The sequence below is a fragment of the Rana temporaria genome, chromosome 4 (genome assembly GCF_905171775.1).
Source record: "Rana temporaria chromosome 4, aRanTem1.1, whole genome shotgun sequence".
In the NCBI taxonomy this organism is placed as follows: Eukaryota; Metazoa; Chordata; class Amphibia; order Anura; family Ranidae; genus Rana; species Rana temporaria.
The window spans coordinates 177,476,962-177,501,358 of NC_053492.1; the positions used below are offsets into that span (position 1 = coordinate 177,476,962).

Genomic DNA, 24,397 nt, shown 5'->3' on the forward strand with positions numbered 1-24,397 from the left:
AAATCACCTGTGAAAAATAATGGAAGGCCTAAAAACATGACCTGTTGGTACACCTTGAGGACTTGAATTGAGAAAAATTGATTTGTGTTGTATCTGTCTGTCTGTCTGCCTATAGTTCTGGTTTAATAACAGCTCAGTTGTATCATGCCCCGTACACACTTTTGGTTTTCCCAGCAGTAAAAATTCCACTGGGAAAACCGAGGGGAAAGCCGCGACCCTGCTCGGCAGCTTTTTCCCCCTACACACGGCTGGTTTTCCTGGCAGAAAAACTGCCATGAGAGCTTTGGCCGGGCATCCCGGCCGTGTGTATGCTCCACCGCAGTGTTTACCATAGGAAAACTTCCGGGAAATAGACCACCGGGAATCCCGGCAGGAAAAAAGCTAATTTTTCCCACCGGCATTCCCGGTGGTTTTCTTGTCGGGAAAACTGCCATGGAGCATACACACGGCCAGTTATCCCAGCCAAAATCTGTCATGGCAGTTTTCCCGAAGGTAAAACTATTTGTGTGTACGAAGCATCAGTGTTGTTTTCAATAGGTTGCCAAGAGATTACATGTTTTCACTAAAAAGTAACACTTACAACTATGAAGCAATACATATTTCTAGCCCAGCTGGTGAGCTTTCATTTGATTTTGATGTAACAGGTTCAGTTGTACAACATATAATTTCAAATTATCTCGTTAAGTGAAGAAAAAAAAAAACAATACAGAAGAATGTGTGGAAAGTCTAGGTTCCTTTATAGGGGTAAGACAAAAACATGCTCTTTCTGTGATTCTTTTGGTTTCATATATACATTAGGGAGGTGAGACATGCTGATATTCAGGGCAGAAAATCTTCTCATCACTACTGCATTAACTTGCAAGATGGCCACTGCCAACCTAGCATGTTCATGTCAGTCCAGATAGGCTGAGGGAGCAAGAGAGATATTGTTATAAGTGTCACCAGCGCAAAAGAAATTAAATTGAAACCGTGATCTGCTGCAATACTGTGTAAACCCTAAATAAAGGGGTTAAATGTGCATATAAAAGAGAAAGTGTTACTGCGCTGATCTAATAATCCAGAGAATTCAATCTCTGGGAGTGTGAACTGTGAACTAATTTAGTGCACAATCAACCATATATAACATATACAATATCAGGAACTAAATGTACCCAATATTCTATGTGGATAAACTTCTGTGAACCAATTAATCTTAATACAAACAATATGTATAAAAATATAAATTATATATGTATTATACGAGTATTGCGGTAAACTCAATACTTTAAATGTGACCCAAGAAATTAATTAATTCATCGGCCTGCACATCAATGTGCCATAGTGCTCCTGTGAAGGAAAAAATGGCTGCTCATGCTCCTCTAGGCCGACCAATAGTGAAGAAAAAAATGCAAAATAAAGTAAAATCAAAACATTCAAAAACGACAACAAAACCAATAACAAAGAAAAGAGTTCCAAATGTAAAATGCGCCAGCTGCATTGAAAAAAGTCCAATGACAGACAGTCTTGCTTTTACACAATAGATTCCAATGGAAAAAAAGGTTCAATGCTGGTAATGCTGTATTTAAAAAGGTGCAACTGTCTCTTCCACCCGACAAAGATGTGCCACCATCACCAATGGTTAAACTCAACACTCACCAGACCCCAGATAATAAAAGACCCCAAAGTGGTGTCTTTTCTTTGTCTGTCAATGGGTGTTGCCTCCTTCTCCCTTTTACAAGATATCCTTAAATCCTCAAAAACAAGGGGCTCATCATGGTGTAGTATATTAAAACTTATTTATTAAAAAGATAAAAAAGATGCACTTACAAGAAAAAGTGCCTCTGACCGACACTGAGTGTCTTTGGCAGTGTCAACCGTTTAAAGCCGCTGACCAGCATTTAAATAGCGTCATGGAAGGTGTGCATACCCCGCTCCTGTCCTCATGTGTTGCTACAAGCGGTCCTGGCATGCTGGTGTACTTCCCCCTCCGTGTGTGTCCAGACAGCCTCTACGCCTTTCGCTATTGCGTCATCAGCACTATGGCACATTGATGTGCAGGCCGATTAATTCATTAATTTCTTGGGTCACATTTAAAGTATTGAGTTTACCGCAATACTCGTATAACACATATATAATTTATATTTTTATACATATTGTTTGTATTGAGATTAATTGGTTCACAGAAGTTTATCAACATAGAATATTGGGTACATTTTGTTCCTGATATTGTATATGTTATATATGGTTGATTGTGCACTAAATTAGTTCACAGTTCACACTCCCAGAGATTGAATTCTCTGGATTATTAGATCAGCGCAGTAACACTTTCTCTTTTATAAGCAAGAGAGATATGCCAAATCTATGTTCCCCCTGAGAGCTATTGGTCAGCAGGCATCTATGTGCCACCTTAAAGCTAAACTCTGGGCACAACAGTTTTAATATTTGTATATTTAATATACATGACTTACCCATGCAGTGTGGCCTTATTGTTTTTTTTTTTTTTTTTTTTGCCTCTTATAAGCATAAAAAATCACTTGCAGGCTCATCTTGAATGTACAGCTACCACTGTGCTTCCCGCCTGACAACCATCTCCAATACTGCGGTGTCACCTCTGCCCCACTACGTGCTCTGTCCCATTCAAACTGTGATGATGTCGCAGAGTCATTCAAAAACTTAGAATGTGAAAGAACACACAGGGACCCTAATAATATATTAGGGAAGTGCTCAAAAAGTGCCAACCTGGTTGTTGGAACTGCCTGTTAACATGTCATTGGGGGATGGCTGCAAGAACCAAGAAGAGACAGCTGGATCCTGATGAAATCAGAAAGTAAGATGATGGCATGGGAACCAGTATGCAGTGGGGGAGTTGTAGATAACAGCAGGACAACACTGGATTCTATGGGCATGTAAGTATGTTGGGTAGAAACACTGCAGTACCCCCTTATGTGTGCTCCCAAGTTAGACTACAAGCAGCTGTGCCAGTTCGACTACAAGCAGCTGTATACCAGTTAGACTACAAGCAGCTGTGCCAGTTAGACTACAAGCAGATGTGCCAGTTAGACTACAAGCAGCTGTATACCAGTTAGACTACAAGCAGCTATGCCAGTTAGACTACAAGCAGCTGTGCCAGTTAGTCTACAAACAGCTGTGCCAGTTAGTCTACAAGCAGCTGTGCCAGTTAATCTACAAGCAGCTGTGCCAGTCTGCAAGCAGTTGTGCCAGCTGTAGTCAGCACAGTAAATCTGAGCTTCTAAACTGCTAATGAAGCTTGCACATATCAACAGGAAGTTCATACTATCACTCAACAGGATATGCACAGTGTAGAGAAGAAAAGCATGAATAAAATCAAGTTAAAACTGTACCTCAATATGCATTTTACAACTGAAGGCCACAGTGTGGAGCCTGTGTCATGTAAGCAGTTACCTATACTTAATAAAGCAGAGAAAAACTCTATAGTTTTCAAATATTCTCTTATGAGAGTTTAGTTCTACTTTAACCACTTGCCGACCAGCCACAGTACACAAGGTATACTGCAGCAGGTTGGCTCTATTGCGCGAAACGACGTACCTGTACATCATTTCGTGCAATAGACAGAGGGGGAGCCAATCAGCAGGTCCAGCGGGTGCCATGTCCACCAGGACCCGCCGATCTTTCCCCAGGGATTCTGAGTGCCGATCTACCTATGTAAACAAGGCAGATCGCCATCCTGACAGGGAAGAACATGGAGAATTAGTTTTCCTGCTAAGCATGAACACGGATCTCTGTGTTCGTCCAGTAGGTCCACCCCCCACACAGTTAGTAAACACTCCCTAGGCACGCACTTAATGCTTTGATCGCCCCTGATGTTAACCCCTGTCAGTTTCATTAGTACATTAACAGTGTATATTTTTAGCACTGATCACTGTATTAGTGTCACTGGTTCCCAAAAAAAGTGTCAGTTAGGTGTCCGATTTGTCAGCCGCAATGTTGCAGTCCTGCTAAATCGCTGATCTCCACCATTACTAGTAGAATAATAAATACAAATGGCATAAAAATATACTATAGTTTGTATATGCGATACATTTTTCACAAACCAATCAATATACGCTTATTGGGATTTGTTTTGCAAAAAATATGTAGCAAAATACATATTGGCCTAAATTAGTGAAGAAATGTGATTTTTTTTATTTTACCTAGTGCTCCTATCCCAACGCGTGCCATCAGGGGATAGGAGCACTAGGTACACACACCATCTGACTGAAGGAGTACAAGCACGGCGCTCGTGAATTTTTTTTACTATCTGCTTTTACCGAATGTCAGTGTTTTATTTATTCCTTGTTTTTGATTAAATGGTTTGTAATGGGTTTATGCTATGAGTGCCCCTTCTTCATTTTAACATCACACTCTGAGTATTACTGGCCGAATATCGGAAGTCGGAGTGGACCGGGACCAAAACACATTGGGGGACATACGAGCTTGGCGCTCATGGATTGACGCCCGCACTTAGAGAGAGAGAGAGACTTGTAAAGCGCAACACATGCGAACTGAATCGCCTCTGGGCGCTGTATCCATTTCATGGGTAAGGAACCCCTTGACCTCAGAAGAGATGGGTTTTAATCTTTCTCCTGAAGGCCAAGTGGTCCGACTCCAGTCGGATGGTGGTTGGTAGTGCATTCCACAGGCGGGGTCCTTGGACTGCAAATCTTCAATCTCCTTTGGACTTGTATCTGGCTTTGGTTATCTGGAGGAGGTTTTGATTGGTGGATCGCAGAATGCGATTGGGGTTATGGGCTTTTATTTTTTCGCATAGATATTGGGGGGCGTTGCCTTGAATACACTTATGTATTAGGCAGAGTGCCTTGAAAGTGATTCTGTCTTTTCCTGGCAACCAATGAAGGGATCTCAGTGAAGGTGAGATTGATTCCCATGTTTTTTTCCCAGTCCCTAGTCGAGCGGCCGTATTTTGAACGACTTGCAGACGAGTGATTTGGTATTTGGGGAGTCCTAGATAGAGGGCATTTGCGTAGTTGAGTCTGGAATTGATGAATGTTTCCACCACGACTGCAATGTCCTCTTTCGGGATAAAGGGCGTGAGTCTGCGTAGTAGGCGCAGCAGATGGTGGGATCCGCTGACTACTGACCCTATTTGTGCATCCATTGTCATGTAGGTATCGAAAATGACTCAGAGACTTTTGACTTTGGTGCTAGGGGTAATAGTTTTACCCAGAATGAGTGGGGGAGTCCATGTTGACGCGGGGTGATTTTTCCGGTTAGCGTGAAACAGGAGAAGTTCTGTTTTCAAACCATTGAGTTTAAGATAACTGTTTGTCATCCAGTTATCTATTAGAGTGAGGCATTTCTCTAGTCCAAGAGTTGTGTGTCGTCTGCATAAGAGTGATAAAGTAACTTCTGGTTACTGATGATTTCAAAGAGAGGGTGAAGATAGATATTAAACAATACGGGTGATAAGGGAGATCCCTGATGGACTCCGCATGACACCGTATGTTTTTCAGAAGTGAAAGACCCCAGTTTCACTATTTGTGATCGGTTTTCCAAGAAGGAGGAGAACCAGGGTAAAACACCTTCAGCGACTCCGGCTACTTCAGCTAGCCTAGCCAGTAGTAGTCCGTAGTCTACTTAACTTATACAAAGTGAGTGCTTTACCTTTGTTGTTTGCTCCTGCTCTAGTCAGACATACTGGGTTACGCTATGAACATGCTATCTGTTCTTATGTTTTCATACATGGGAGTTGCCTGCTACTAAGGATACTGCAGCAGCAGCAAGGAGACTACTGTTATCAGGGTTACCAGCACTTAGGACTGTGGCCCATATACGCTGTTTGTCTAAACAGCAGTGAGGTAAGCTGCTTGTAGACACAGAGGTGGGTTCACTTAAGACTGTCACAGGAAGTTACCCTGGTTTTACTTCGTGGCAGGATCTTCGGCACATTAACCTTTTTTCTTTTATATGACTTTCCTTTAGAGCTTTTCTGGCTCGAGTGGACCTATTGTTTGATCAGTTTTCCACATTGGATGCCATTTGATCACCTGCTATTCACTGTTTTGTTTTTTGATGTGCACAGTTTATTCAGTTTATTTTTGTTAGATATCTACATTGTTTCAGGATTACTGGTATCTGTCAATCCCATTATATCATGTCAGAGCCATCACATAGATTCTCTGTTTTGCCTCACAGTCCAGTCACCCACCCACTGATCATTATTTGTTACACATAGTTTTTGGGGGATTCCAATAATTTTTAGGCCCTGTATGTCACCCTCACCGAGCAGTCACTATCACTTTTTACAAAACATAATATATACCCCAATTTTTTTGTAAGTTATGAAAGATGATGTTACACCGAGTAAATATATACCTAACATGTCATGCTTTAAAATTGCACATTTTCATCGAATGGTGAGAAACTACGGTACCTAAAAATCTCCATAGGCGAGTTACCAGTTCAGAGTTACAGAGGAGGTCAAGTGCTAGAAGTATTTCTCTCGCTCAGAGGTTTGTGGCCATACCTCATGGGTGTGGTGTGAACACCATTTACATATGTGGGCATGACTTACGTATGCGTTTAATACTACGCATGAGCACAGGGTGATGGGGCACTTTAAAATAAATAAATCATTTATTTATTTTATTAAATTAATTTCATATCTACACTGTCCCTTTAAAAAAAAATGTTTTGATCACTTTTATTGCTATAACAAGGATTGGAAACATCCATTGCAATAACAATACAGCATAACAGGTCCTCTTTTTGGAGAGATCTGGTGTCTAAAAGACCCCAAGTCTCTCCTCTACCCTTAAAAGCAAAAGATCAAAAAACATTGTTTTGATCTTTTGCCTTAAAAAAAAGGGCCTTGTTTACATGCGACCGGAACAGCAAGTGACATCATGACGTCGCTCCTGTCGCTCATATCTATGCCCTGCCACCACCACCGTCAGGACAGTTTTCAGGCTTCCTAATCGGACAGGTAAGCCCGAAAACCACCATAAAGAGGCAGGAGGTGATGATGACCCATTTCACGGCTTCTAAAAAAGAGTGGGAAATCCGCCTCCCGGGCGACTTTTATGAGAAAGACTGGTTTTCTTGGGGCCCCTCCATGCAATTTTGCTCTCCACCTGCTCTGAGACATACAATAAATATCAACTAGACTTAAAATCAGTTTACTGTATCAGATCAGGCAGTGATTGCGATTGGTTGCCAGAGGTTACAGCATATCATTACCACTTACTGACTGGTTGCTAGAGGTTACAGCATACATTACGGCTCACTGATTGGTTGCTAGAGGTTACATCACATCCTCTCTTTACTGCAGAGAGGCATAATATACATATGAATGCCACCTTTATTTTCATATGAATGCTGCCGGCCTCAGCTATTTACATATGAATGATGTTGCTATTTACATATGAATGCTCCCATTATTTACATATGAATAACGGTAATTTACATGTAAACACAGGTTCTGCAGATGAGTCAGCTGTAAACAACAATAGGTCAGAGCTGGGCAGCATTAGTAGCAGCACTTCACACTGAGATATCAGGACACAGAAAAGGACTAAAACTTCAAGGGACAAGTGAATTTAAAGTGGGATAGTTGGCAAGTATCAGGCATCTGCTTTGGGCCCCACAACCATGACAGGGCCCAGGGCAGCTTCCCCCTGTGTCCTGCCTTAAAGACTGCCCTGCAGGTGCCTGAGGGAAAAAATTATACTGAGGTTATGGCATCTAGCTACATCCATAACTCTGGTATTTAACGTCAAAATAATGATGTGTTTTCTCAGTTAGGCGGTTGGCAAGTCGTTTCGCAGAGGAAGAGCACACCGGTTAAGACAGAAGGCAGTATTTGCACAGGAGGAAAGTGGAAAGTATGACAATGGGAAGTATGTGCAGAGGAGGAGGGAGGAAGATATGACAGTTAGCAGTAAAGGGAAGCATTACCCTATCACTTTCCTTCTATGATGTAGGACCCAGTCCCTGAGAGGTCAACCACCACCACTGAGGACAGTCATGTGAAAGCAAGTGGAATTTTATTAGCAGAGTGCAGTACAAACCATCTATTTTTGTTTTTTCTATTTGGAGTCTAGAAATAGAAGCGGTCTTGAGATCACTGTATGTATGGGCAGACTCGTTTATTGTAAAACCAAAAATAATAATATATTTCATCAACCAAAGTCATTTTTGCTCATAACAGTAGCCAGAAAGCTGTTAAAGGGATGTAATATTGATTTTTAATATGGTCACACCATGTAAAATTGTAAACACATTTTTTAAAATATAGCAAAATAGTACAGTAAACTATCACAAAAATGCTGATATTAAATAACACTACTGCATAAATAAGATGTAAAATGTTAGTTTACTGTGTAGCCTGCTTTACACAGTGTATTTCATTTTCAGAATACGTCTTTCAGTTTAGCCATTGAAAGGAAGATAATGATTCTCAGCAGTAGCTGGCCTGAAATTACTTAATCGTTGAAGTGAAATCCAATTCTACAGTGTGGCTGTCATACTTTGCTCATTGCATTACTTGTTCTGTTCTGTGTATAATGACCGATTATGATCATTTTTGCCTGTGCTCTGTGGTGGAATATTGATACATATCTCAAGCTAAAGGTATAATGTTTTCTAGTTACAAGCCATAGCTAGATCCAGCATACCAACTAGCGCAGGTTATGCTTAGAACGGACGCATAAGCATAAGGGAAGCATTATAAGCATTGTATGATAAGCTAATGATTTTAATGATGTGGCTCACTAGGATATTTTTAATATGGAACGTCTATATGACATTTCTTAAATTCATGTAATAAAATGTAATCTACATATAGTAAAACGTTAATTATTTAGTACATTTCATTTAAGACTTACATAAGAAAGTTACATAAAATAATGATAAAACAAAAAGGTCCTTCCCCGCTGGATTGGGTCTATGTTGCCTTTAATTTACAAATTCAGGCAGGATATTTTGGCCTTTTTCTAGCTGACATAAATGGTATTAGCACATAATCACATTATTGTGAAAAAGTAATAACATTCTGCATTAATATATACAGTATCTTTTTACTGTACTTTTACTGTACTTGTCTTATTACTCCTGCAGAGTGCTTTTGGAGTTGCCAGATGTACTAAGTTTTTGTATAAGCGTATTTTCTATTCACACACGTGCTCAGCCACACTGTACAAGAAACTAGCATTGTCCATGGGGCTTGCCTTTAGTCTGTATTCCATAAATCCCAAATCCAGTTCCCCATCATGACCATTTAACTGATTTTGGCTTCTCTTAACTTTTTATTAAGACGGGAGAAGTGCCGATGTGGGTGTATTGTAAGTATCCGTGTGTGCTACCGCATCTGTCGCTTGTGTTCACTTCCAGGGAGCATGCAGTGACATGATCCCTGACTGCTGTGTCCACTGGGCACTGCAGAACACTGATAGTGGTACCGGACCACTGTGAGCAGCCTTGGTATGTGATCCATGTGCCCAATCAACCACCATCACATGGACAGTAGTCGAGAATGGATGTCATTTCCTGACATCATTGTTTACTACTGTGTGATTTCTGCAATTGGTCACAGAAATCACGTGGTATAGGGCCATTCACAGCAACCCTCTACTATATGATATATGTAGCCAATCACAACTATCACACTATATCTCAATGGCTGCAGAATAGAAGCTGGAGAGATTGAGAAATTATTGCTTTCACAGCCATGCTCCTACGCATGTAGTATTATCATGATTAGAAGAATGTGTTTTGTGGTATAAATCTATGTAGACCTATGATGTATGTTAGAAATATCTTAACCAGTTCCAGTCTGGGCCATTTCTTCTACATGTAAAAAATCATTTTTGCTAGAAATATACTTAGAGCCCCCAAACACTATATATATATATATATATATATATATATATATATATATATATATATAATTTTTTTTTTTTAAGCATAAGAGAATAAAATGGCTTGTGTCGCCCAATATTTGCAAAGCAGTTTTTCAAATGCAATTGTTTAAAACAAAAACACTTTAATTAATTTTAATTCACAAAAACACAAATAAAAGTCCATAAATGTATCCCGTAGTTTGTAGACGCTATAACTTTTGCACAAACCAATCAATATATGCTTATTGGGATTTTTTTACAAAACTATGCAGCAGAAGATTATTTTTTTCAAAATTGTCGCTTTTTTTGTTTAAAAAATAAAAACCGCAGAGGTGATAACATACCACCAAAAGAAATCTCTATTTGGGGGGAAAAAAAGGTCATCGATATTATTTGGGTACTGTCGCAAAACCGCACAATTGCAGTTAAAGCAACGCCGTATTGCAAAAAATGGCCTGGTCAGAAAGTGGGTAAAACCTTCTGGGGCTGAAGTGGTCAATGAATAATTAGACTCACTTGTGGTTTAATTCCTGTTAATTAGGATTTTGTTTTTTAAAATTTAGCTCTGCTCTGAATACTTTCATTGGGGTGTATTCATTTTTGCAACACGGTCTTGAATGACTTTGTTAGGAAAAACATTTTTTTTGTGTGTGAGTGAAAATTAACAGATATTGGTTGAAATCAATGGCCTGCATTTGTGGGAGTATTTTGTAGTATAGTATCCCATAGAAAATGTTGAATCTGAAAGGAAAGTAAAGGTTTTCTGACAAATCTGTTGGGGTGTACTCATTTATGCTGAGCACTATATGTGTTAGGTTGGCGTGAATGGGTTTAAAAAACTGACCATGCTAGGCATGAGAGTGCAGTGTGGTCAGTTTTCCGGCTGTGCTGAAAACCCTACTCCAATAATCAGACTTGTCCTGGCACGAACCCCCTCCCCCTCCACCCCACCCCTTTATGGAAAGTAGACAGTCCAAGGTATTTATTAAGAGGCATGGTAATTTTTTGTCATCATTTTTTTTTCAAAATGAAGAAATTAAACACATTGTTTTTCACAAAGTTGTCATTTTAAAGTAAATTTAAACCCTCACCTCATTAGGTTTAAAATAGAAATGAAAACAAAACATTTGTGTATACATATAAAATACATTATAAATACCTTTCTTCACCTTACATAACCTCTGTTCTAAGCTGCATAATGAGCTTAGAGAGCTGGGGAAGGAGCAGCAGCAGCAGCAGCACACTGATATTCCCAGTGAATAGCTGTGCGTGTGGGGGAGGGGGAAAGAACAAATGGGTAATAAAAGGGTGATTTGGGAAGTATTTGTACTGTCCTTGCATTTTAAAGCCTCAAGAAATGAATTAGGAACTCAGTACATCAGAATTGATCAACTTTCAAACATTTTGAAATATATATATATATATATATATATATATATATATATATATATATATATATATATATATATATATATATATATATCATAGTTTGTAAACTCTAACACTTTCACACAGACTAAATAATATACACTGATTTTAGTTATGTTTACCAAAGAAATGTAGCATAATACAGTTGGCCTAAATTTATGAAGAAAAATTATTTATTTGAAAAATTGTATAACAAAAACTAACACTAAACGTGTTTTATGTTTAAAATGTTTGGTACTGTGACAGAACTGCTTGGGCACCCTGACTAGGTGCTCCCTTCCGTCAACCAGTGCCTCCTGCCTTCCAAACTGGTCCGAGCAGACCGACAGCTAATACCAGCCCTTTTTTACCCCAAACATCGTACACAGACAAGATGTAAGGTGAACTCCAAAGGAATAACACTTTATTGAAACACAGACACATACTTTATACCGTACAGGAGGACATCCCCCCAATCACATTACCCTAACAAGACAGACTGTAAACAAGAATATAATTAACATAATTAAAGAACAGCTAACATCTACTATTAGGTTAATTAAACAACTAGCCACCTGAGTGACTCAGTACCCACTCAGACTATTTGGCACCTACCCCTCCCCCTGGATACAAAGTACAATACACATTATCATAAACATAAACATCCCACAATGGTTCGCTAGCAGACAGGCAAAACAATAGGTAAGTTAATTAGCACAATAAACACAAACAAACAGTAATCTCACCCCCACCTTAGGCCCCGTACACACCATAGAATCCATCCGCAGATAAATCCCAGCAAATGGGTTTCAGCGGATAGATCCTATGGTGTGTACACGCCAGCGGATCTTTATCCGCGGATATTTATCCCCTGGGATGGATTCCAGCAGATCGGATATTCGCTGACATGCAGAACAAATCCATCTGCTGGAATCCATCCCAACGGATGGATCCGCTGGTCTGTACAGACTCACCGGATCCATCCGTCCTAAGGGATCCCCCGCATGCGTCGTAATGATTTGACGCATGCGTGGAATTCCTTATATGACAGCGTCGCGCACGTCGCTGCGTCATAATCGCGGCGACGGCGCGACACGTCATCGCCAGAGGATTTCGACGCGGATTTCAATGCGATGGTGTGTACACGCCATCGCATACAAATCTGCTGAAATCCTCGAGAGGATTTATCCGCGGAAATGGTCCGCTGGACCGTATTCGCGGATAAATTCTCCCGTGTGTATGGGGCCTTAGACTAGTAGGCAACAGACTATAGAAGGAGACCCACTTAAAATAAACACATTATAGGAGAAGACACCAGACAGGTTGCTTTGAGCTGATAACATTAACATCTGTTGTGAGTCTCACAGTGTGAAGCAGTCATTATAGGCCCTGAACAGAGACCCCGGGCCTAGAGTCCCAGAGTCTGTGTGTCTTGGGGAGACATGGACTTGAATCCAAAGTAACATTACTCCAAGGGTTTCCCAGGCATACACCTCACAAAGAGTAGTGTTCCCTTAAAAGCCAGGGCCCATAGTCAGCAGGTAAGAAGCTTGCTCCTAGTCCTCTCCTAAAGCCCCTGTCCTGGTTAGGTCTGTTACAGATACTTTTTGATTTATATAGCAAAAAAAAAAAACTGTGGTGATTAAATATCAACAAAAGAAAGCTATATCTGTTTCCAAAAAATTATCATTTTTTTTTAGATACAGTGTTGCAAAACTGAGTAATTGTGATTCAAAGTATGGCAGTGCTAAAAACAGAAAAATGGCCTGGACTAGAAGAGGGTTTAAGCGTCTGGACTTGAAGTGGTTAAAGTAATACTGAATTCTAATTTAATATATATAGAAGATGGTAGAAGTTTTTGTACCAGAACATTCTGAGATTTACGGGTTCTACAACATCACTATGAAACCTGAAGACAGAGATCTATGGGCCAGATTTACAAATGAGATACGACGGCGTTTCTCCTGATACGCCGTCGTATCTCTGTTTCTATCTATGTGACTGATTCATAGAATCAGTTACGCATAGATATCCCTAAGATCCGACAGGTGTAATTGTTTTACACTGTCGGATCTTAGGATGCAGTACCGGGGCCGCCGATGAGGGGAGTTTGCGTCGTAAACCAGCGTCTGGTATTCAAATTAGGAGTTACGGCGGATCCACAACGGTTTTTCGCGTTCGCTAAGTCGCCGCTAGTATAGTTTCCCATCGCAAAGTTACACTTTTTTTTTGGTGCCTTAACTTTAGTCAGCAAGTGTATTGCTGTCTAAAGTATGGCCGTCATTCCCGCGTCGAAATTTAAAAATCAACGTCGTTTGCGTAAGCCGTCCGGGAATACGGAAGTACGCTACGCGCGCCGCCGTTCAAAAAAACGATGTCACGGCGCGCACAGCACGGCGGGAGTTAGGAAACGGAGCATGCGCAGTAGGTCCGGCGTGGGAGCGTGCCTAATTTAAATGGCACACGCCCATTTGAATTGGCCCGCCTTGCGCCGGAGGCCGCGGGCGTAGTTTTCATTGCAAGTGCTTGGAGAATCAGGCACTTGCGATGAAAAATTGCGGCGGTGTAACTTATCTAGGATACGTTACGCCGCCACGATTCTACGTGAATCTGGCCCTATGTTAGGGCGAATAAACAGTTTCAAAATGCTAACCCTCCCCAAGATTTTATATAAAATACAAATGTTACCGATTTTACTACAGGAAGCTTATTTCAAAACATTATTAAGTAGGTTTATATGGTGGAATAAAAAAACGTGTATAAGCATGGCAATATTAACTAGAGATAAAGCGCACGGAGGTCTAGGAGTTCCGGACATTAGCACATATTATATGGCCATTCATATGGCACGGGTGGTTGATTAGGTTAAAGAAAATAAAGAGAAAATGTGGGTCAAACTGGAAAGCAGACTAAATAAGTCAATGTTAGGGAAGGAGATTTGAATACCGGGACAATTTAGACAGTCAAATAAGTACATGCATATGATTACACGCACATCAATGTCAATTTGGGATAGGGTACACAAAAAGGAGAAATGGGGATATATTTCCCCTTTAATCCCACTATATGATACAAATTATTTTGCACAGGGGAAAGTAAGCTTGTTCGGTATTTGGATAAAAAAAACAGATGCACAATTAAGGGACATACTAAAAGACGGTAAAATTCGTACTTATCAGGAACTAAGAAAAAAAAAGAAATGTTCGAGCTGAATAGGTGGCGATATTCACAGCTGAAACATTTCGTGGAATCCCTCCCTTATCTGATTATTCCAGAGGGAAATTTTCTCTCATTAGAGCGTCTGTGTTTGGCGCCGAACGGAAGGGGAGGGATCTCCCCGATCTATAAATAACTGACGGGTTTAAAAAACTTGGGTTCCACCTTCGTATATTAAAAAATGGGTTGAGGAGTTGGATACAGGTGAAACTGAGATAGACGTTGGGAAAATATTAAAGATGGTGCATATTACATCAACCAATTGCGGGTTGACTGAAATGAATTTCAAATGTCTAGCACGCTAGTATATAACTCCGGATATAGCACATCACTATCAAAGGGAGACCTCCAAATTTTGCTGGAGGGGTTGGGGGGAAATGTGTAATAATTGGATATCTAAGCACCTTTTGTATTTTTGAATTTTTATTCTGGGCTAGAATAGGCTCTTTATATGTATGCATACTTCATGCATGTAATAAGCAAAGCTTTGAAGCATTTTCCTACTATGATGTGAACTAAGATGGAGACAGCGAATGAACGCAAAAGTGATTAAGTCTTCTGATTGAGTTCTCTGAGGTGGAAAAAAAGAAACCTGAAGGTGCTTTCAAATCTTACATAGGTAAGTAAAAAGATATACTATGATCCAATATCAACAACACATCATACACAGACTGAACTGTAGCACAAAATACATCAGAACTGTCTTCAAACACTGCATCAGATGATATCTAATTTTAATTTCAAATTTGATTGAAATATCAAAATACAATTCTGTGAGTTAGAAATCCAGGCATGCGTCAGAGAGGTGCTTTTAAGTGGAAACTTAGCCTAAAGTTTTCTGTGCTCACTCTCTGGTTATCAGCCTGGTAACTTGGAAATTGCTCCAGGCTTAGTTTCAATGAAATGCCAGTATGCAAATCTAAAGTGAATCAGCAACAACTTTAACAGATACCTTGTAAAGAGAATCCCTGGGGCTATGTTGGTCTATCTATATCCAACATATAATTCTATTAAAATATATAATGGAGAATGGTGATAGCTCCATAATATTGATGGTAGTAGGAACATATTTATGGCCATCCAATGCTAAAACCCAGTGTGTAGTCTATTCAAGTGAAGAATGGAAGGAAAGGGTTCATCAGATTGGCCCTCAAGGAACCTTTAAAAGGTCAGGAATGAGAGTAATGCCAGCTTGAACACAGCTGAGTGTCAAAATGAGCAAGTTTCTTATTGCCCTTTTATTGATCTATCCTCAGGGAGTTACTAAATTGAGAATTCCCAGAAAAAAAGTAATGGTTCTCTGCACAGAAATTTACCAACACATACATTTATTAACAAGAAAAGATTGAAAATATGCAACTTTGTTTACATTTCATCATCAGTAATTACTTTACAGTAGTAAAAATTGCTCAAAATTTTTATTCGGTATACAAATGATTGATAAAAACTATGAGCAGAAAAATAGTAGGAATGTCTAGACCAGGGATATGCAATTAGCGGACCTCCAGATGTTGCAAAACTACAAATCCCATCATGCCTCTGCCTCTGGGTGTCATGCTCGTGGCTGTCAGAGCCTTGCTATGCCTCATGGGATTTGTAGTTCTGCAACAGCTGGAGGTCCGCTAATTGCATATCCCCGGTCTAGACTATCTGGAAAGTGATTGAAAAGTCGCTAAAGTTGATTTACAGGAGCAAGTTTTTATTTGTTCAATATACAGTATTTATTCAATTTTGCTTTTAATATGTTTGCAAATGAAAGAATTTGACACTCAAATGGAAATATGAAATATGACATAGCAGGCACAGATGACTAGTGTGTGGATTGCCCAGTGTTCAAGGAACATATACACACGCTAGCAGCCAGACCCCCCCCCCCCCAGCATTTTCAGTTTTCTCTGTTTGCCCCAGTGCTTCAAAAAGAGTCAATAGGAACTCCCAGCAACAATTGGCCCCCAAAAGCTACAATAGAACCACAGCAACAATACTGTAGATCCACCTAGCAACATTAGACTCCAACAGCAACAATAGATCTTCCAGAAACCAGCATTAATAGACTCCCTCAAGAGTATATCTCTCCCATCAACAGATGACCCCCCTCCCAGCAACCTAAAATCCCCCCTAGCAACAATAGATTCCCCTCACCAGCAGTAATAGAACTCCCCAGCCACAATAGATTTCCCTAGCAACAATAGATCACCCAGCATACCCTAGCACTCCATGGAATTACATACATCCAGTGCTGGATGTTCCCCCGCATTCTCGCTGAAAATAAAGCCATGGGTTTTCCACATAATACAACTTTTCCTAGTTTTCTTTATTTTTTTGCAATTTCATGTCTGCTAATAAAGGTTTCTAAAGTTAAATTCTTAATGTGGAAGTTAACTTCCATTACTGACTTTTACCTATATGTAAGACAATAATAAGGCTTACCTATAGCTAGTGTAAATATTTCCTAAGCGTGCACCGATTAGGAGATATTTACTGTACATGAGCCAGTGTGTTGTGACCGGGGGCTCCCGAGCGCGATTGTGGGAATGACGTCATCACAGCTCCGGCCAGTCACAGAGCCAGAGTCCGCAAACCTGGAAGCAAGATGGGTAAAGATGGAAGCGGCCTCCAGCTCTGACATCTTGACGCAGGAGGGCTTTGTTTTAAGGTAAGTTTAACATAATGTGCAATGCATACTAGCACATTATGGCTTTCCCTTGCAATGTACTGCTTTTATCACTTATTTATGTAACTAATTTGTTTAACAAGGCCCTTCAAATAGTATTGGTGCAGGTTGGAATTCTAGTGATCTAGATGCAATTGAAGCGCTATATTAATGTACTTGGGAAGAAGTTTTACATTTGTTCCTAGACCAAGGGATGTTAAAATTTTTATAAAAATTTGAGATCTTTTTGATGTCACAATGTAGAGTATAAGATTTCCTATCATCTGTGCTCAGTCTTGCCACACAGAGTTAATCCAGCTCTGAGCAATCCTCTTTTATTGTTCAGTGAAAATTAACAGACTTCCAGATAAAACCCTGTCTATATAAAAAGTCCTTTCCTCTCTCCTTGCTTTGAGTGACAGGTTATTTACATATCTAGCTTGGACATGTTTATCATATGTTATGTTATGTTTATCATAATATGAGGTGATCCACAGTTCATTGTATATTACCAGGATGTGTTATGTGGGGGAGGGGTGGATTTCTCACTTTTTATACTGTGGATCACCTCATATTATGATAAACATAACATATGATAAACATGTCCAAGCTAGATATGTAAATAACCTGTCACTCAAAGCAAGGAGATAGAAAAGGACTTTTTATTTAGACAGGGTTTTATCAGGAAGTCTGTTAATTTTCACTGAACAATAAAAGAGGATTGCTCAGAACTGGATTAACTCTGTGTGGCAAGACCTGTCACTGCCTCCGTGCATGCTGTGCGGAGGCGCGCGTCATTGGTGGGAGGACCCCGCGTCTCATACGTCCCCGCCCTTGTCACTGCCCTACCCAGGGAGACGACGTTACGTCGTGCCCTTCTGTGCACATGCACGCTACGGACGTGGCTGCGCACGCTCTGCAGACCTGGCTGACTGGTCAGTCGGGGTTATGCAGGGACACGGCTACATCGCCTTGATTTGGGCAATTTTAAATGACGTCACTATTGGTGCGACGGAGACGCCGACATGCAGGTGGGTTTTCTCCCACTCCACCTGTTACTAACCAGCCCTTAGTGGACTATATATAGACCAGGTAAGCAGCTGTTCAGTGTACTGGCGCTACTCTGTTACCAGGGACACACTCAGCTATACACTGTACTGCAACACTAAGGTAAGGCTATTTTCTAGGATATCTACAAGCTGTGGGCTAATACTTTGCTACAGATTTGTAGTTTCTGTATTTACCACCTCAACTTTTGTTTACCCCTGCCTTACTTTATACATATATGTTTTGTATCCTTTAGGACTTTAACGCCCTTACCTATTATCCTTTCCATACCCATGGACTAAGGTCAGTTAGGTAGGCGATTATTTAGACAGATTTACCCATCTGTTTTTCTATGTCCGATTTAATACACTGTATGCACTAGCTGGGTGTGTGAACATATACCTGGATCAGATTCATTGTTCGTTGCTTACCAGTAATCAACTGCCATACCACCGCATGCAATTTAGTTCTGCTTTTTCTTTATGGTAAGTCGCTTTTTCCCCCCCTCCCCCCCCCCTATCTCCCCCCCCTCCCTTTTCTACAAATCTGAAACTCCCGACTATGTCTCTATGAAATTATTTTTGACATTGGTATACTGAAAATTATGATCTATACATTCATAATACCATCCACAGATTATACTCTCCTATCTGGCTGAAACAAATTTCCTTGTGAATTACAATCAGTGATAGGCCAATAAAAGACCGTTCGTTGATTACCACCAACGCGGGATATCCCTTGTAAGTTATATTCAACCTTTATAGGACTTTCTTTATTGTTCTATCACTCATTTTTTAGTTTATGTACATACCTTCAATATAAGAACCCCCACATGATATGATTCTTTCCCCCCCTTTCTCTTTTCAATCTCTTTCCCCCCCCCTTTCCTTTTTTTTCCTCCTTTTTTCTCTCTGTTTCTTTCTTTTTCCCGGTTCTTTTTCTTTCTTTTCTTTCTCTTTTTTCTTCTTTTTATGGAATTCCCCCCTTTTATATGGAAGTCTCAGGGGGAGGGCTCTCTCTCTGCGTGCTTCGTTGCGCATTGCTGCATTGAGATAACATGTTTATAGTTCTTTATCTGGTTGTCCACCACGCAATCTCTGTAGCATGGGTGGACATCTACATGTACTTCTGTTGTAATATATTTTTATTGTTTTTCTTAAAATTTCTTAAAATGTAATGTTTTTCTGTTTTGTGATTTACATATACCTGTAGACTGATGCTGTTTCTTGTATATGTTTTATTAGAATGAAATATCTATGCTCCTGAGGAAGCGCTAATTCCATAAGCGCGCAACATGTCGAGCAAATCCTCCTAGTCCTCTGGACAACCATCTGGTCACTTGTGATATAACGTTTTTTATAATTATGCTTTTTATCTTAAGCTTTTTATGTTAGAACTATACAATGTATGTGAACCGTGTGTGGTAAACCAGTTGTCAATTGAACTTCACTTTGTGATTTTTTATTTATAACGGTTTCTATGATATTTCTATATCTATAATAAATTTTTCTAGTTTTCTACAATTTTTGTATCGTGTGCCTTCAAAGCCCAACTCACTAGTCCTTAGTTCAATTCTAAATTCCCTGTATATCCTACCTTGTACTCCAAACATCTTAGACTAGCTTTTCTGTATGCTCTACCATCAATGTGATGGCACAGAGACTGTAGCTACACTAAACGATGTGAACACCCCTTGAACATATTGATTTCAGGTGTTTCTAGTGAAGGGAACTGTTTTTGTTACAGCATACAAGGACATTTTAGGCAATTGTATGCTCCCAACCCTTGTGGCAACAGTTGGGGGAAGGCCCTTTCCATTCACAAAGCCTGGTCTTTAAGGATATGGTTTAATGAATTTGGTTTGGAGCACATCAAGTGGCCTGTACCGAGTCTTGACCTCAACCCTACTAAACATCTTTGTGATGAGCTGGAACACCACTGCACTTCAAATTATTATAGAAGCCTTTCCATAACAGTGGAGATTTTTAAAGCCTCAAAAGAATGCTAGGCTATGGGGTTGGGGCAATTCCATCTAGTGCACCCCCTTGGATTCCACTGGTTTACTTGGTGGTTCTTTCCCAAGTTCTGTGCAACAGCAACCAGGCACACAGCAACATACCTCTCACTCCAGCTCAATAAAGTGGTCCAGGTGTGTCTTTTTTGGAATTTATTACTGGCTAAACTATAACAGGGGATGGTAGCGGGATGTAAGATACTCCAAAATGCTTAATACAGGTTGAGGAGGACATTTTACAATCAGTAGCAGTAGTACAAGGACAAATTGTCCTAGAGAATCTGTGGGTGCTCAGCTGGACCTATGCAGAGGTAAGTAGCACAAATAGATAAGGGCTTGGAGAATCTATGGGTGCACAGTTGTAGACCATGCAGAAGTGGGTAGCACAAATAGCTAGATGCGTGGAGTCAATGGGTGTACAGCTGTGGGCCATGCAGAGTGATGTAGCATAGAGCCTCTACTCACAGGGTCCTGGCTCTCAGTCAGTCCTTATATTGAAGTCCAGCACTCAGTTTCAGGAGGGCTCCAGGGGCAAGCAACCCCCTGAAGCTCGCAATTCCTTCCCCACTATGCTAACATACAATCTGCTCTTAACTCGAGCCTATGTAAAATAACCCACCCACCTTCTGGGCACACCTCCCTAGGGATTGGATAGGCCCTACTTAATACTCAGGTCAAGTGTCTGATTCCTCTTGCTCTGATCTCTAGAAACTTTTACCAGAGTCAGGAGGAGGTAATCAAACTCCCACCCTGAGGAGTCCTGAACCGACTAAACCAAGCAATTCTGGCTCCTGTGATTACAGCAGAAGTCTAAAAACGAAATGTACTTATCAGCCTGGCTAGGAGGGTGCTACATCTACAGTATATAATGCCCGTGGTTTTTGACTAGGATGTCCAACATGCTTTTGGCTAACTAGTACAGATCCCAAGGCAAGAAAAATAGGTCCAATGATGCTGAGGATATGAAGGCTAGATGAAAAGTGTAAAAGGAAACTGTGAAGATAAAATCACAAGCCAAAGCAAACTTGTTGTTGCCCATGCCCAATACAGGTTGAAAGACTGGTGCTTACTAGGAATGAGCTTAAGGTTTGGTCTAAACACAAGTTCAGACAGAACCTTGGCTGTTTGAGTACTAGGGTGAGCACACATTTGGGCACAAAAAATCCCCCCCCCCATTTGAGTTTAAAGTGTAAATAACAAAACATTTTTTATATGTCCTTTATTAAAAAAGAATTCTCCAAGATGTACAGCCATCATAAATCATGTCATCCAGTGATGCAAGTGGTAGGGCAGGGTCTTCTTGGTGACATTATTTACAATATATAGACACATCTGTGTGTAGGGTTTTTTAACACTTTTGGGTCTGGCATATAATTTGGGGGGGGGGGAACTTTATACTTTTATGTGTGTGTACCTTTTAAATTTCATAGCAGACATGAAGGGCCTGTTATGAATTGGAGGGGCCCCATGCTTTTTTTGTGTTGGGGCCCCATGCTTTTTTGTGTTGGGCTGCATTTTTAATATTTCACTTTAAGCATTAGTAAAATTGCTGCTTCCTGCCAAACAGAATTTAAAAACTTGTTTTTGCTTTAGTCCAGGTTGACCAGGACAGTGCCCAGCCCCTAAGGCCATTTTTTGTCAATCTTTCCTATTAGCCTGAAAATGGTAAGAACAGTTTTATTTTATCATCTGGATTTCTAAAGTGGATTGAATTGGCACCCAAACTTTAGTAATGCTCGAACTGAACCCAGATACATTTTGTTCATTACTAGTGCTTACATCTTGATAGTTTCTTTTTTTTCTTTTTACTGGTACTTTTTATAATGTGGTGAATTGCTTTACTCAAAAGTGCTTGGCCAGGCTCTGTTGAGAAATGTTTGGAAGAGCTATAAGACATGGCAACATTTCTGGATCAAGTTATATGCAGTTTCATTGGATATTTTTTCAAATTTGTAAGTACTTAAATTGAAAAATAACTTGGGTAGGAAGAAGGGTTTTATAGGTAAATGCTACAACTAGAGTTGCTTAGTAACAAAGGTAACACATAAACATTTTTAATGAAAAGACAAAATTGAAATGAGATGAATAAGCAAGAACCACAATATGAGTAGTGTTTCTCACGAATATTCGCATTGCGAATATTCGACTCGAATATAGCATATTCGAGAAATCGCGCTATATTTCGAAATTCGCGGTGAATATTCGCAATTCCGAATATTCGATTTTTTACAATTTTTTTTTTAAAACAGATCACATCCTAGATATCTCCATCGACGTCTAAAAGCATTGCTGGTATCATTAGAGACCCTGGGCCGAGTAGCTGAAGCGTTCATTGAATTTTCCAGAAAGATCGCAATGCGATTATTCGGCAAACGCAATATCGCGCGATTATTTTCCTCGCCCCGATCTTCCGCATCAGAGCGATTTTTACAGTTTCATTTTTAAAACAGATCACATCCTAGTGATCTCCATAGACGTCTAAAAGCATTGCTGGTATGATTAGAGACCTTGGGCCGAGTAGCTGAAGCGATCATTTTATATTGCCGAATATTCGCAATGCGAATATTCGGCAATAGGAATATTGCGCGATTATTTGCTCCGCCCTTTTGCATCAGAGCCAATCAGAGTTCTCCTTCCACACTCGTCAGAGGTTAGCAACCAATAGGAACCTGCCTGCATGGACATTATATAAGCTCACTCCCAGCACCATTTCATTGCAGATTCAGAAGCTGGCTAGAGAGTGTGGAGGCTGTTTCTGTGTTCCTGTTTTCCTGTGTCTTTGTTCCTGATTGATTTAGATCATCACCAGCATTGCTATTTAGTGATTCCAGTGGATCTTTTCCAGTATATCAACTGCTTTTTTCAAAGCAATAGACCCAAGAGCTTTTTTCAAAGCTACGTTTTGTGCTGTTTTGTGCTGTTTTGTTCATTTGTGTTACTGTTTGATCCTGCAATCCTCGCTGTTCAGTGATATTTGCTAGAGATTTCAGAACACATTTTGCTGAGCTTTCTAAAAGAGCTTTTCTAAAAGCTAAGTTTTGTTCATCTTGTGTTACTGTTAGATCTTGCAGGTTCGCTGTTCAGTGATATTTGCTAGGCATCTCAGTTCACATTTTGGTTAGTTTTTCCTAAAGAGCTTTTCTAAAAGCTAAGTTTTGTGTTCAGTTTAGTTAAATTTTGTGTAGTAAGTGTACACACTGTTAGTGTACATTTATTTCATCTAGCTTAGCTTAGTGTGTGTTTAGTGTCTGTGTTTTGTGTTTAAAAAAAAAAAAAAAAAAAAGTTAGTGTTTGTTTAGTGCTTTTTTTTTTTCTTTAATTTTGTAGTCCTTGTCTGGTGTACTACTTTTCTTATAGTTTAGTAGCTGTCTGTGTACGTCTTTGTCTGCGTGCCTGTCTTGTAAAAAATACACAAAAACACATTTTGTTCACATTTCCCCCCCCCAATAAAGTTTACCCCCCCCACACACATATCAGCAATAATGAGCGGCATCCGTGGCCGTGGCAGCAGGGGTAGGGGAGTTACTCCCAGTGCTGGATCGCTGCCAGCACGGGGTACCTCTCGTGCCCCTACTAGTGGTAGAGGATCGGGTGCAAGGGGAGTACGCCTGATCCGGGAGTTCTTCCCATCGGGCAGCCGCCCGATATTGCCATCTCAGGCCGAAGTAGTGGTGGACTACATGGGGCACAGCAGTGCCACTGAGTCGTCGGTCCCGACTCACAGTAGTACCACCATTACTCCGGTGCCTGTACTACCCCCCCCCAGCCCCCAAGAGTCCAGCATCTTACTGTTCGACAGCGACAGTGATAGGGATATCTTGGGGGAGGCCATGCATCAGGCAGACCTCCAGCTCTGTCCTGATGGTCAGGACCTTTTTGAAGGGATGGATGAGGAGGATGGGATACCTGCTGGCAGTATCCCAGAGACATCCCTTCAAACTGGTGCTGCTGTTTTGGTGCAGGAAACAGCAGCACCTAGTCAGACCCAGGCGTGGGTGAGGGGACAGCGGAGCCAGGCTAGAGGCTCCATGTCAGGTGGTTCCCTCAGACCAACACATTTCAGCCCTTGGTCTGACATCTCTGGGGGCGAAGAGGGTGACCCATCATGGTTGCCATCTGACGCGTCGGCTCACTACGTCAGTGACGACGGGGAAGGTAGGCACCCTGGTGAAACGGTGCGCCAGGTCACCACCAGGGAGACCA

General features: G+C 40.6%; 1 protein-coding gene across 2 annotated transcripts in view; it reads left to right on the forward strand.

Annotated features, from left to right (window-relative positions):
• The window catches only part of KCNMB2 (potassium calcium-activated channel subfamily M regulatory beta subunit 2), a 607,102-nt gene that overhangs the window by 427,964 nt on the left and 154,741 nt on the right, over nucleotides 1-24,397 (forward strand). The window lies entirely within an intron of this gene.